The sequence below is a fragment of the Capsicum annuum genome, chromosome 11 (assembly GCF_002878395.1).
Source record: "Capsicum annuum cultivar UCD-10X-F1 chromosome 11, UCD10Xv1.1, whole genome shotgun sequence".
Classification (NCBI taxonomy): Eukaryota; Viridiplantae; Streptophyta; class Magnoliopsida; order Solanales; family Solanaceae; genus Capsicum; species Capsicum annuum.
The window spans coordinates 117,815,350-117,832,060 of NC_061121.1; positions in this window are offsets into that span (position 1 = coordinate 117,815,350).

Here is a 16,711-nt window from a genome sequence, read left to right on the forward strand (position 1 = left end):
TTGAATTAGCATTCCAACGATATAAGATTCGCCCAAATACGATAACCATGCAAGAAGTTATGGCTAATTGAAGTTCATAAAACACCGTCATTCAGACCCTTAGTACATCAAGGAGAGGAGTAATATCCTAATTGTCAGTTTTCAGTAGCCTAGCGCAATATTGGTGCCTCGCACTAGCTGCCAAAATGGCATTCCAAAGGGGTACCACGATGGCTCTACGTCGCGGAGTCTTCCCAGTTCCCAATGGTAGATTTCCAGTGAGCCACCACGATAGTGGCATGTCGCGTTGGCCACTTAGTTTGCAAATATTTCATATTTCGAGTTCCTTAAGAGTTAAAGGGGGTATTTTGGTTAATTAACCTACACCCAATCCATCTAAAACCATAACGAAGTACTTTATGCCCTAATCCTCATTCTCTTCAAAATAAAAACCCTAGTTCATCATACTTCTCCTCCAAGAAACTGAAGATTTCTCTATTCATTCTCCAAATTGAGCCAAGATTCCAAGTTCTTAGTGCAAGAATTCCAAGAACCCTTATTCAAGGGTACAAGTAGGACCTCAAAAGCAAGCTTATTCATTAATTCACGATTCAAGGTATGTGTGGTTTGAACAAGAACAATCCTTGCTTTCTTGTACTTATACCCCAGAACTACGTTCCACCGTAGGATTGAGATTTGTGGGCCTAAGGCAGAGATAGTGATCACTGAGTTGAGGTTATACTCCCTGGCAAGAGTATGAAGCCTCTCCCCAACATGAGGTTTCTTCCTTAGGAGGATAAAACGTTGGACTTCATGTATCTCACATAGTTTATGTCAGTTAGAAGAACCTCCCAAAGATGTCCCCCACTCTTGAAATAGTTTTATGGATTTAAAGTATTAAGCTAAAGAGTTTACTATATAGAATGAGTGTTAGATTTCATCTAGCTTACAAGTTGTGAGAATAAGAATAGAATACAGATTTTAGAAGCAAGTGAAATTACTCACGAGATTTATACTACGTATTTCATTATTCATGACTTATGAGATTTATATTTCTGATTTTTATTCAAGTTATATTAGTCAATTATTTCAGCATGCATGATTTTATAAAGTGTAATGATATTGTTTATGTAAATGCATACATCTCCATATACTCAGTACATCCTCAAAGTACTGATCTACTTATATGTCTATGTGTTACATTGTCTCATAATGAAGATACAAATTGTAGCGTATAAACCATATTCAGTCAATTCGTAACTTACAGTTAGCAGGTAATGAGTCATTTTGATTCAAGGGTATGAGTCAGTCATACAGTTTGAGAAGTATTGTATTTTCTTTATTCAGTTGTATTGAGTTGGGATAGTTGGAAGTTATGACCCGGATACCTATAGTCAGTACTAGTAGAGACTTCAGAGACAGTCAACAGTGTTAATGAATTTAATTTTAGTTTTGTTTGCAAAAGAAGAGTTGGAATCTTGTAAATTCAGATTTGTATTGATCAAGTTCAAAAAAGTTTTATGTTTTTGCTGACTTTTTTTTTAGATTTATGTAATTTATTCAGTTGCTTGTTAGTATGCCAGTAGAAGGGTTATCTTGGGATCACTTAAGACACTAAGCACCATGTGACGTCTCGGGACCCATTTTCGGGGCGTTACATCTTATCTTATTATATGTTAGGAATCCATCCGACATGGTGTAAGGTGGTCTATAGTTTAGTTGTTGGGGGTGGTCTCTAGTCCTTGTTAGACTTGAGATACCCATCATGACCAAGCTCTAGTTCAGGTCATTTCAAAGCCTATCACCCAAACTAATATAAATGAGAAATCAACACCAAAACCAAGGAAAGACCCCTTGAACTGAGTCGAACAACACACACACACACATATATATAGTCCAAGTGGAAACATAATCAAGATACCAACCAAATCCAAAAACCTTGTGTCACAGTGTAAGAACTATCTAGTACAACTTGAGGTCAAAAATACATGTGATGTCTAAACAGGAGAAAAACTCTATCTTTAAATAAAAATTTATCATGACCCCATGAAAATTAAGGGTCATGATGGCACTTGTTGCGGCAAGCCATGAAAAGTAAATCCTAACACCTAAACTAATATAAAATAAAAAAATCAATACCAAAATTATGGTAGGACCCCTAGAATATAGTCGAACCATACACATATATATAGTAAAATAAAAAATATGACTGAGATACTAACAAAATCCCAAAACCTGGTGTCATAGTGTAAGAACTAACTAGTACAACTCGAGTTCAAAAATACATTGATGTAAAAACAGGAGCAAAACTCTATCTATAAATACAAGTGAGACATGATCTAAATAAGAAAAAGGTAAATGTGAACTCTAGATACATAGATCAATTGCTATATTAGATGAGTTCCAGATATCAACTGAATCCTCTATCCGCGTGTTGCACTCATACTTGGATCTTCATCGAAAGGGCACAGTAGGAATGTGTATGGTCCACTTGTACTCATTAAGAATTATAATATGACTAAGTAAAGTAGAAAAATAAAGCATATAAGGACAAACTATAAGCATGTCACCTGTGATAAGAAAATATCCTAGACGATAACCAACACCATCTCTACAAATAGTTCTAATCTATACACATATAAGAAATATATGTAGAGAAAAGGAGAAAAAATATACACGTACATCAAATACAAGTTTAGAGAGATTTAAAAAATGGATAATATCAAGTAAAATATAGAAATACAATCACAACATAAGCACAATATAGAAGAAAAATAAAGATGATGATGATCATGATGCGATGCATGATTTTGTCGCATAACCTCAGTATATAACTATGGAACTAAAGCTTTCCAATGTAAGACCCATGGAGGGTTCGTCAACCAGTATAAAACCAATTTTCAATACCAATATTCATATCTTCTATTCAGCACATACATCAGTAAAAGGTTTTTAAGATGTCATATTTTCTGTCAAAAGAGCAAGTGTTTCAATATTTCCAGTATTTCAAAAGTTGTAGCAATGTTTCATGAATGAATATGATTTGAGCATGTAATGCTCACAATGAAAAAAAATGAGAATATCCAATATACAACCAATATACCAACCATATAAGCCAAAAATACACTCAAATAAACCATCCATAATCCATTATAATACAGAAAACCATCAGGTGAAACATGCAAGAAAATGTAATTGATACCATATAAATCCCATAATTCTAGGATTTTTCCACCAAAAGAGTGTTACCAAACATACATATCCATTACCAGGTCAATAATATAATATAATACCACACACGGTCGAACATAACAAATAATGTTTCAAAACCTCTAAATATTATCCATATAGGACCTCACATGAGCACATAAATAACCTAACATATTTTCCATGATATAACCCCATACCCATGACATGCCCTTACAATAATACTAACTACCCAACATAATTTGACTTAAGTTAATCAATGACCTACCTCGAATGCCAAAACTAGAATGATTAAGCCCTTATCGCCAAGCTTTTACCTTATGTATGCACCCAAAATTAGCTAAAACATGAAAATATAACATCTATGTCAAAAGAAAGACATTGATAGCCATATTGTGCATTTTTGAATTGGGGACAAAATGGACCCCCAAAATAGGTTATCAAGAAAGACGGGAAAAACCAAATTTTTTGTTCATAAATTTATTTTCCAAGGTTAAAGGAACTCATATAAGAAAACCCAAGTGAAAATGGTTTGAAATTAAGGTTTAAGATAAAGAAATACTATTTTCGGCTTCCTAGGCGAAAATCCAAATATTTCACCTTTAAAATTTAGCAAAGTTTAGAAGATAAAAGTAAAAGAAAAGCAATTGAAATACGAATTTGTTGCTTACTCAAGATTAAAAATGGAAGAAATAGCTCAAAACCACAAACCCCAATCTCCATGTCTCGAAAATGGTAAAGGATTTGCAAAAATATGTATTAAGATATACCAGGTACTACTAATGAGGACCATGATCCATATTAGTGTTCGGTGATAAAGCATCTATGTGCTGCTAAGTAGGTACCTAAGACTGGTGACATTCCTCTAATACGGACCTTAGGTTTTCCTTTTAGAGCAACGAAGCAGTATAAGATGAAGACTATATGAAGTCATTAAAGATAAAAGAAAACTCATTAAACCTCACAATAAACTATCATTTTGTCTCACATTTATTCTTTACAAAGACTTGTAATTCTCTCAATTTACAATAGTTACAAAAAAAATACGTTTAAGCTAGTACGTCAGTTATACTAGTTAAGGTTGTGTCCTAATATATGGATAAAGAATGATTAAGATCTCACACTTGTTTATTTATGTTGTAACTCAAAGTTCACATCAAGCTCTAAAGAAAACTCTTGCAACCTAAGGGGAATAGAATAGGCACCACACTAGTGATCTATACTAGTATAAAAACCCTTTGTCTTCTCACATAATTTATTTCCTATATTTAAGTCATTTTAGATTTATAGTTTATAATAACTTACAGGTTATTCGACTGAACTAATAAATAATTTGACTCAATAAAGAATTAAATTCACACCCCTCCCTTATAAATTTTAGTATTTAGACTTATAGAGGTGGTGGTAAATAACTATGTCTTCGGTACAAATCTATTGGTATTCCATTTTTGAGTGAGTATCCTCTAAGAAGAGATTAGCTTTTTTGGTAGCCTATTAGTTCTAAGTAGGCATTATTTCAGACTATATATGGATCTTAGATCAGTCGTGATGATCACAGAAGGTAGAGTTCTTATCAGACCTTACAGAATTTTCAATATAGGTCTTTAGACCATGAAATCCATTTTGGAACAATGGTTGCAAAATCTTAGTGTTTTACAAGAGATTAATGTTATGTTTGTGATAAGATTGGTCCTTGGGTTTTCAAGTTCTGCAGGGTGAGTTGGCTAATCAGAAAAACATAGCATATGTTATTCACCGGCCTAGAATTTTAGAGGCATATTATGAGTAAGGGAAGGATGGTCATTTCAGTAGGGAGGGCCTATGGTGTTGATTGCATAAAGATCGTATATTGCTAGGCCAAAGCCTGTAATGATGATTTTAGTTGGATTTGGGGTGATTTATCTATCATTAAAAAGGATGTGGTTTGTCTATCGATGCTTAGATGCATATAATGTATTGTTTGGATACTGGTGATGGAATGCATAGATTTGGTACATTCAAGCACACTTAATAGTATGATTCCAACTAAAAATATAGTGTTACTACTTTTTTCCAAAAGGAATGTATTTGCACCATACACTATTAAATGGATTCTTTCATAATGGGAATCATACCACCTTAATTTATGAATTAGGAAATTTTGGAACTAAGAATGACTTTTTAAAAATTCAGCCAAGATAGATTCCCGTCATTGGTTATACCGGTACTCATATCTTTGGTCAATAGCGAGACTCCAATCCTTTCTAAACTTTTATGATGATTTATGTAACACCCCAAATATGGTACCCGAAATGCTACATGTTGCTCATGACCCCAAAAGACCACAATCTAACCCATGACTAATATCTGTACATGTACACTGCATAATATAACATAATAATGTGGAAACATGCAGTGAAAGGCCATAAGGTTCAATACTAAACAAAATCTGAATAATAAAACATCCGAGTAGGGTAATAAAATACCAAAAACAAAACTGAAAATACTAAAGTCTGAAACATGATAGTCTACATCTAGTCTAAAATCCTCTAATGTATGAATAAATCTGAATAAGGAGTTGATGGGACATGTTCTCAACTAACTCCAACTAATAAGCTAATCAATGAGATAGTAAAGAAATAATCATGCCCTCGAAGGACGAGGACTCACTTCAGACTCTGACTGCTGAAAGTGGAATCTACTGCTGATGTGGAACTCGTGTCTCTGAACCTATGGTGAAACATAAAAATAAAGAACCATAGCACAAATGCGTCAGTACAATGGAATATAGTGAGTATACATGTGAGGTAGGTTATATACAAGGGTTCACATGCATGATTTTCTCTAATTGACTATCTAACATAAACGTGAGAATGCATGCACAAATGCATAACTGTAACTGACAATGTGATAACATGATTACTAAGTTTGAGTACTGATAACCTGACATGTTAATAACTGCTATGACTGATAGGATGAGTTACTATATCTGACAGTCTTAAATCTGATGGAACTATCTGAGTTCAAAACTGTATCTGAGTTGACTGTATCTGACAGTCTTAAATTCTAAAGAACTATCTGAGTTCTATTACTGAGGATGATTGACATTATCTGATAGTCCTGATTTTGTACCATAAAACTATGGGAAGTAGTTATCTAACTGACATGCCCATGATACGCCATTATGGCTGAGTTACAATCTATTTTGTAACTCCAATTAGAAGGGTGTCAATACTACACCACTGGTAAGGATAAGCTGTAGGTGATCCTTATCTGATAGTGTCCCTTATATGAGAACAGTGAGGCCCATATCTGACAGGGCTTATCCACCTTATTAGCCCTCATCGACAGTGTTGATGTCTCAACCTATGCTGGCTACATAGTTCTGGAACACAAGAATGACTGCTAAGGATCACACTCTCATTTGATGGTGTGTGTCACTATCCTTGGGTTCACTTAGTGCTAATTTCTACTTCGATCTAAATGAACACTGAACATGATTTACTTAACTGAACATGAGCTGAATTAGTAAATTCTGTTGATTGACGGAATACTACTAGTATCTGACAACTGACTGAGTTCATCAGATCATGAAGATTTTCCTGAGTCATAAGATTTTCTGAAGTCTAAGGACTCGTAGGTTGACTGAGAGTATCATGAAAACATGACATGGCTCTAGGCATACAGCTAATGCTTCCAGTACAAGTACCCCCAGGACTCGATAGAAGGAAACGAACAAAGCATGACTTGCTTGAATACATAATAATCATCATAATACATTTACTGAAGCATTTCATCCAACATGTGATAGGCATAAGCTTGTACATACATGGGGATTTCATGATATCATGATAATTACACTTTTCCTTCATCTAGGCATTTAATCAAACACATAGTAGGCTTAGAATGTGTAAACAACATCATACAACAATTAACTGTCATGATTTAATTCTAATTTAATCATTCAGGGGTTTAGTCATAGGATTTCATGAATCTATAACTATACAAATCAACCCATATGGAATTTAGCACTCATTCATGGAATACAATTCAATTACTCATTATCAACATGAACAAGAGCAGCCAAATCATGAAATTCATAAGAAAATTCATAACTTGAATTTAGAAAAGGGGTTTTTGGTCTTCAAGGACGAAAGGAGTGCATGAATGAACACTATGCATACCTGGGTTAAGGTTCTTCATATTCTTGAACTTGAAGAATTAGAAATACCTTAGTTATTGAAGAATATTAGATTTTGTTCTTGGATATTAAGGTCAGAGAGAAACTCTAATATTTATTATGAAATTATAATGAGAATATGATTTCTGGCCGGATTTAACTAGGTATAAAAACGGGTGGCAAAAGACCCAAAACCCCTTTAAAACGACTTAAAAATTCACTGAACGGAACCTGTGATGGCTCATGCGATGATCCATCCCTGGGTTGACGGTCCGTCATTTTGACCATTGTAGGTGGACTAAAATAGGGTCTCACTGCCTAGGTAGCGATGGCTCGTGTGATGGTCCATCGCTGGATCAATGGTCTATTGAACTGTCTGTCATACCTTATCTAGAAGGTTTACCCATTGCCTTGGTTGTGATGATCTAAGCGACGGTCCGTCAACCTAGCTGTCACACTTGGGGAATTCTGATAGCTATAAGTAAAACATCCATAACTTCTTCCTCTGATATCGGATTTTGATAAAATTGGTATTGATGGAAAGATTATTAAATTTCCCACATGATGGAAAGTGAAAATCTTAGAAAAATACCACGTATAAAATATGTTTTCATATTTCAATGCAAGTTCTGACATCCTTGAGTGATTTCAAGCTAAGAAAAAAGGCACGTGTATTACAATATCTCCCCCTTGAGAATGCTCATCCTTGAATGAGACTGACTGAGAGGGGAAGCACTAGACAAACATAAAGAATTGGAATATGATCTCATGACTGACCTGACTGACTGGCTGAATATAAGATACTGAACATGCATATCTGATCCATGTATAACTGATTCATGACTGCATAAATGAGTGTTCTAAAGAACTAAGTTTCTCACAATGAGAATGCATGTCTGATGCATAAATACATGACTAAACTGATACATGAGTGCATGACTAGATATGCAATGGTACTTGATACCAAATTTATGATGGGAACATGAACATGAATCTTAATACAAAGTTCGTGACGAACATAGAACATGTAACTGAGTAAGCTTAAGGGAACTCTTACCTTGATCTTGGTCTAATTTGAAGGAGAAGAGGTAAGGATACTTGGTGCATATGTCTGCTTCTGTTTCCTAAGTAGCTTCCTTGGCGGACTGATTTCACTAAAGAACCTTAACTAGAGGGACCTCTTTGTTCCTCAATCTATGAGTGTGATATTCTAAGATTTTGACTGGAATCTCTTCATAAGAGAGGCTGTTCTGAACATCAATGCCCTGAATAGGGACTACTACTGATGGGTTACCTATACACTTATTGAGCAAAGAGACATGGAAGACTGGATGAACTAAAGCTAGATCTGAAGGCAATTCAAGCTAATAAGCTACCTTACCAAAACGACTGAGAACCTTGAAAGGACCGACATATCGGGGACTGAGCTTTCCCTTCTTGCTGAACCTCTTCACTCCCTTCATGGGAAAGATCCTTAGATAAACAAGATCACCAATATCGAACTCGAGATCCTTTTTATGAACATCTTCATAAGACTTCTGTCGGCTCTGAGCAGCCCGAACTCTTTCTCTGATCAACTGGACTTACTCTAAGGTGTCGAATACTAAGTCAGGACCTATGACTAATGCCTCACTAACTTTGAACCAACTAGTTGGAGATCTATATCTCCTACTATAGAGAGCTTCAAATGGATCCATCTGAATACTAGAATGATAATTGTTGTTTTATGCAAATTCAATAAAAGGCAAGTGGTCATCCCAATTACCCTTGAAATCAATTGCACAGCTCATAGCATATCTTCTAGAGTCTTAATGGTCATCTATGCTTGACCATATGGCTGAGGATGGAAGGTTGTACTGAGATGAACATGGGTACCAAGACTCTTTCAGAATGCTTTCCAGAAATGAGAGGTGAATTGGGTACCTCTGTCTGAGATAATAAATAGCAGAACACCGTGCAATATGACCAACTCCTTGATGTAGAGTTTGGCATAATCCTTGGCTGAATAAGAGGTATAAACTGGAAGGAAACGGGCTAATTTGGTCATTCTATCTACAATGACCCAAACTGAATCATGTTGATGGTGGTTTTGAGGCAAACCCGTCACGAAGTCCATGTTCACTTTTTCCTACTTCCAAGTAGGAATACTGAACTCTTACATGGACCCACTAGGATTTTCATGCTCTATCTTAAATTGCTGACATGTAGAGCACTTATCCATAAACTCTGCAATATTTCTCTTTATACCACTCCACCAATAGATCTCCCACAAGTTGCAGTACATCTTTGTGGACCCTGGATGAATAGAGTAACGTGCACATGCGCTTTTGCAAGAATTTTCTACCTTATTTCATCTATGTCTGGAACACAGAGACGACTCTGACAATGAAGAACACCATCTCCCCTTTTGGAGAAAACCTTTATCATCTGATCCTGAACTAATTCTTTCAACTTGACAAGGTTGGGATCTCTATCTTGCTTTTTTTTCTCCTCGAAAACTAGAGATGATTATGAACTACTTTGAATATATACACCACACTCTGAAGAATCGACTAAGCGAACACCTAGTATGGAATGATGATGTACTTGTTGAGCTAACTTCTTCTTATTATCCTTAACACGAGAAACACTACCCATGGACAATCTACTAAGAGCGTCAGCCACTACATTAGCCTTGCCCGAATGATAAAGGACACTCATGTTATAATCTTTCAAGAGCTCTAATCACTTTCTCTGACAAAGATTGAGATCTTTCTAAGAAAAGACATACTGAAGGCTCTTGTGATCCGTGAACACATCTACATGAACACCGTATAGGTAATGCCTCCAAATTTTCAAGGCAAAAACTACGGCCTCTTACTCGAGATCATGAGTAGGATAATTCTTCTCATTGGGTTTAAGCTATCTGGAGTCATAGGCTATGAATTTACCATGCTGTATGAGGAGACAATCTAAACCTACTCTGGATGCATCACAATACACTACGAACCCATCTAAACTATCTAGAGGAGATAATACTAGAGCTGAGGTGAGTCGAGTCTTTAACTCCTGAAAACTCTTCTCGCCAGGATCTGACCACTAAAACTTGACCTTCTTCTGAGTCAATCTAGACATAGGGGATGCAATAGAAGAAAGTCCCTCAACAAACCATTTGTAATAGCTAGCCAAACCCAAGAAACTCCTAATATCTGATGGAGAGACAGAACCTAAGAAACTCCTAATATCTGATGGAGAGACAGGGCGAGGCTAGTTTATTACTTCTTCGGTTTTTGAGAATCTACTCTAATGCCATCACCGGAAATAATATGACCAAGGAATGCTTCTGACCTTACCCAAAATTTGCACTTACTAAATTTGGTGAATAACTAATAATCTCTGAGAGTCTGAAGTACTGTCCTAAGATGGTCTGCATGATCTCGCACACTAAGGAAATAGACCAGGATATTATCTATGAAGACTGATGAACATGTCCATGTATTGCTTGAACACATAGTTCATCAAATCTATGAAAGTGGTTGGGGCATTAGTAAGACCAAATAACATGACTAAGAATTCAAAGTGACCATACCAAGTATGAAAAGCTATTCTTGGGATGTCATATTCTCGAACTCTAAGCTGATAATAGCCAAATCTGACATCTATCTTAAAAAAATAAATGACACCCTGAAGTTGGTCAAATAAGTAATCGATTCTGGGAAGAGGATGCTTATTCTTGACAGTGACCTTGTTGAATTAACAGTAATCAATGAACATTCTGAGTGAACCGTATTTCTTGCGCACGAATAATACTAAGGTGCCCCACGGGGAATGTTGGGTCTGAAGAATCCCTTATCTAAGAGATCCTTCAATTGTTTTTTTAGTTCTTTGAGTTTTGCTAGTGCCATTCTATATAGCAAAATAAATACGGTCTGAGTATCTGGAAAGAAATCAATGCTGAAGTCTATTTCCCTTTTGAGAGGAATTCCTGGAAGATCTTTGGGAAAGACATCTGAATATTCATTTGCAACTAGAACTGATTCAAGACTGGGAGTTTCAAAACTGGAATTCTTAACATGAACAAGATGATAGACACATCCCTTATAGATCCATTTCCTTACCCGAAGGTAGGAAACTAGCTGACCTCTAAAAGCTGAAGTATTACCATTTCACTCTAGGATGGGTTCATTCGGAAATTAAAACTCAACTATTCTATTTCTGTAGTCAACTGTGGCATAATAGGAATGAATCCAATCCATGTTGAGAATGACATCAAAATTAGTCATCTCTAATTTGACTAAGTCTGCTGAAGTGACTTTCTAAAATATCTAATTAGCAGTTCATGTGTACCTACCTATCTATGATGGTTTTACCCACTGGGGTAGAGACTTAAAAAGGCTCTACTAGAATTTTGGGATTGATTCCAAAATATACTACTATATAAGGAGTAACAAAATACAAAGAGGATCCTGGATCTAGCAAAGCATAAACATGCACATAAAAGATCTGTAACATACTGATAACTACATCAGGATAACATTTCTGATCTTGTCGAGTCTGAAATGCATAAAGGCAATTTGGACGTTGCCCACAAGTAGCACTATGTGGCACCCTACTGATTCAGGTAATCAAAATGATCTGAGGAGCAGAGATGACTCTAATAACCTGACTGAGAGCAGTCTCTAACTATGTGGCCTGACTTTTCATATAAAAATAGACATCGCTACTAGCTTTAAAAGCACCCTTGTAGTTCTTACCACAAGTATGACAAAGGGGATTAGTTCAGGCATTTTTGACACTGCCCTTGGACTTAAAGTTTGGTGCCCTATCTATGAACTTAGGAGCTGGAGCACTTGTTGAAGAAGGAGATGGAACTGATAACTTAGGGAGAAACTGAGAATGATTGCCTCCTTTTGAATACTCTTTTATGGTCATACTGATAAAGTAATGTCACTATTCAGCATGGTAGATCTGTACTCATTTACCATGCTATCATTTACCCCTGAAGCGAACTTACTCATCTTTACCCTACTATCGCAACCACTTGAGGGGCATATTTTGGAAATTGAGTAAACTTAAGAGAATACTCTTTTACGGTCATACTGCTCTACCTGAGGTTGATGAATTCTAGCACCTTAGCCTTTCTAAGCTCTTGGGGAAAGAAACTATCTAAGAATACAGTGACAAACTCCTCCCATGCTATAGGACCTGGATAATATGACCTCTTTGACTTCCACTGTTTGAACCAAGCATGAGTTATATCCTGCAACTGATATGCAGCTAGCTCAGCACTCTCAAAAGTAGTCATCCCCATGATTGTTGTCACCTTCTAAACCTGATGAATGAATTCTTGAGGGTCTTTATCTACTTTAGACCCGAGGAAGGTTGGAGTATTTATTTGGGTGAAGTCCTAAATTCTTATTGCGACTGAGTTGGCCACTGGATTGGTTGGAATAACTATTGGTCATTCATTTTGAGTGGCGACTGATTGAGCAAGAGTGGTAAATGTGACCCTGAACTTCTCATGAGAAACATGATTGCCCAAAGGTTCTTCGGGCTGAGGGGATAATTGATTTTCCTTTCTTCTTTTAGAAGGCATGTTTAGTAGAAGAAAGGGAAAAAGGGATTAGACTAAGAGATTGACCTGAGATTATGCTCACTGGCATAACATGAATACTGAAAGAAGGGAAACTATTCTTAAAATATCATATAGCCTCTTGCACATAAATAAGGCTTTCAAAATTCCTAGGACTCAATTGAAACTTAGGATCTGATACCAAGTTTGTAACACCCCAAATCTGGTACCCAAAATGCTACACAATGCTCATGACCCCGAAGGACCACAAGCTAACCCATGACTTATATCTATACCCGTACATTGCATTATAGAACATAATAATGCAAAAACATATACTGAAAGGCCATAAGGTTAAATGCTAAATAGAATAAGACTAAAAATACTGAAGTATGAAACATGATAGTCTGTATCTAGTCTAAAAGCCTCTATTGTCTGAATAATTTGAATAAGGGGTTGATGGGAAATGTCCCCAACTAATTCCAACTAATATGCTAATCAATGAGATAGTAAAGAAATAATTATGCCCTCAAAGGATGAGGACTCACTTCAGACTCTGACTGCTGAAACTAGAATCTACTGCTGATTTGGAACTCGTGGCTCTGAACCTATCGTGTAACAAAAAAAGAAAGCACCATAGCACAAATGCATTAGTAAAATGGAATATACTGAGTATACATGTAAGGTAGGCTATATGCAAGGGTTCACATGCATTATTATCACCAACTGACTGTCTAACATGAATGTGAGAATGCATGCACAAATATGTAACTGTAACTGACAACATGATAACATGATTACTGAGTCTGAATATTGATAACCAATATATTTATAACTGATATGGATGATAAGATGAGTGACTGTATCTGACAGTCCTAAATCTGATGGAACTATCTGAGTTCAAAACTGTATCTGAGTTGACTATATCTGACAGTCTTAAATTCTAAAGAACTATCTGAGTTCTATTACCGAGGATGATTGACATTATCCGATAGTCCTAATTTTGTACCACAAAACTATGGGAAGTAGTTATCTAACTGACATGCCCATGATACACCATTATGGTAGAGTTATGGTCCATTCTGCAACCCCAATTAGAAGGGTGTTAATACCGCACCACTGGTAAGGATAAGCTATGGGTGACCCTTATCTGATAGTATCCCCTATATGAAAATGGTAGGGCCCTATCTGACAGTGTTTATCCATCTCATCAATCGTCATCAACAATTTTAATATCTCAACCTATGCTGGCTACATAGTTCTAGAAGACAAGGATGACTAATAAGGATCACACTTTCATCTGATGGTGTGTGTCCCCATTATTGGGTTCACTCGGTGCTAATTTCTACTTCCGTCTGAATGGACAATGAACAGATTTACTAAACTGAATATGAGCTAAATTACTAAATTCTGTTGACTGGCGAAATACTACTGATATCTAACAATTGACTAAGTTTATGAGATCATGGAGATTTTCCTGAGTCATAAGACTGTCTGAAGTCTAAGGATTCATAGCTTGACTGAGAGTATCCTGAAAACATGACATAGCTCTAGGCACACAACTAATGTTTTGGGTAGAAGTACTCCTAGGACTCAATAGAAGGACGAACAAAGCATGACTTACTTGAATACATAATAATCATCATAATATATTTACTGAAACATTTCATAAAACATGTGATAGGCATAAGCTTGTACATACATGGTGATTTCATGATATCATGCTAATTCAACACTTTTCCTTCATCTAGGCATTTAATCAAACATATAGTAGACTTATAATGTGTAAACAACATCATACAATAGTTAACTGTCATGATTCAATTCTAATTTAATCATTTAGGGGTTTAGTCATAGGATTTCATGAAGCTATACCTATACAAATCAACCGATATAGAATTTAGCACCCATTTGTGGAATACAATTCAATTACTCATTATCTACATGAACAAGATCATCCAAATCATGAAATTCATAATAAAATCCATAACTTGAATTTAGAAAAGGGATTCTTGGGCTTCATGGATGAAAAGAGTCCATGAATGAACACTATGCATACCTGGGTTAAGGTTGTTGATGTTGTTGAACATGACGAATTGGAAATCCATTAGTTCTTGAAGAATATTGGATTTTGTTCTTAGAGATTAAGGTTAAAGAGAAACCCTAATATTTGTTGTGAAATTATAATAAGAATGTGATTTCTGGCCAAATTTAACTTGGTATATAAACGGGTGGAAAAAGACCAAAAAGCCCCTTTAAAATGACTTGAAAATTTACTGAACAAAACCTGCGATGGCTCGTGTAATGGTCCATCATTGGGTTGACGGTCCTTTATTTCGACCATTTTAGGTGGACCAGAATAATGTTCACTTTCTAGGTAGCGATGGCTTGTGTAACAGTCTGTCGTTGGATCGACGGTCCGTCAACATGTTTGTCATACCTTATCCAGAAGGTTTACCCACTTCCTTGGCTGTGATAGTCTAAGCGATAGTCTGTTGCTAGATCGACGTTCCGTCAACCTGGCCATCGTACCTTGGTGATTCCGACATCTCTAAGTAAAACATCCATAACTTCATCCCCCAATATCAGATTTTTATAAAATTGGTATCGATGGAAAGCTTATTCAATTTCCCAAGTGATGGAAAGTGAAAATCATGAAAAATACGATGTGTAAAAAAATGGTTTCATTTTTCAAAGCAAGTTCTGACATCCTTTAGATGATTTCAAGCTAAGAAAAAAGGCATGGGTATAACAATTTAGTCACAGAGTTAACCCTGAGCAATGGATTTATAAACTCACTCTCTTTTATCCATGATTTGTGTCCACACATTTATTATATATACATATCTTTGGAACATGATAGAGAAGATTGATGATGATGATAATGATGATTGGAAATCATGGATTGGGATGAAGTCGGTGTATACTGCTACTCCTAAACCTCTAGGAGCACCTTTATCTATAAGTTATCATGAAAGAGAATATAGGTCAGCATAGGTCCTAATTTTTAGGGTTGTCAAACTCAGAAGGTGTATACACTAGATTAGGTTATGATGCTTTAACTAATTATGGTATTATTGAATTACCATGTATTCATTTTTCTATGTGTATTGTATATCACCAGTATATTATTTGGTCCCTTTATCTATCATCCATTTGGGGAGTTACATCGATGTAGGTTATGAGTGTTGTTTACTGTGTGTTGTGTACTTATTAAACCATCCGAGTAATGGGGTCCAATAAGGGTATTGCTTCTCCATACTAGCCTGTTACTTTAAAATATTGCTATGGTTAGTTCGTGGAAGTTTGATTATGGACTGATACAGAGATTTAAGGTATGATTATGATCCATTCTCTTTTACAGTTATAATATAATGGATAATTATCCCATGGTTAGACATTGTGAACTATAGGACAAGATCATGCCTGCATTAGCTTTCCTAGTTGGATAGGATTTTCTATAGGGGTTAGGTTGGCTACTTTAGGTTGTTTACCTTTAATTTAGTCGTATATACCTTTGTGTATATACATATATACACATATGTATGTATATACATTTGTGTATATATATATATGTATGTATCTAGATATAGTGTTATCGTATTTTTCTCACTTACTTTGTTTATTTATGTTGTATATTCATTACTTCGCCTTGTATTCTACAATATATATACATATACATGGATCCTTTTCCTACCTCTTTTATTTGTATATTGTCCAGTAATATGCAATATAGTGCCTTATTGCCTGAGTACAACAAGAATAGAATAGTTCATCCTTATTGTCTCTCTAGTTCTACTACGTTAATTTCCTAG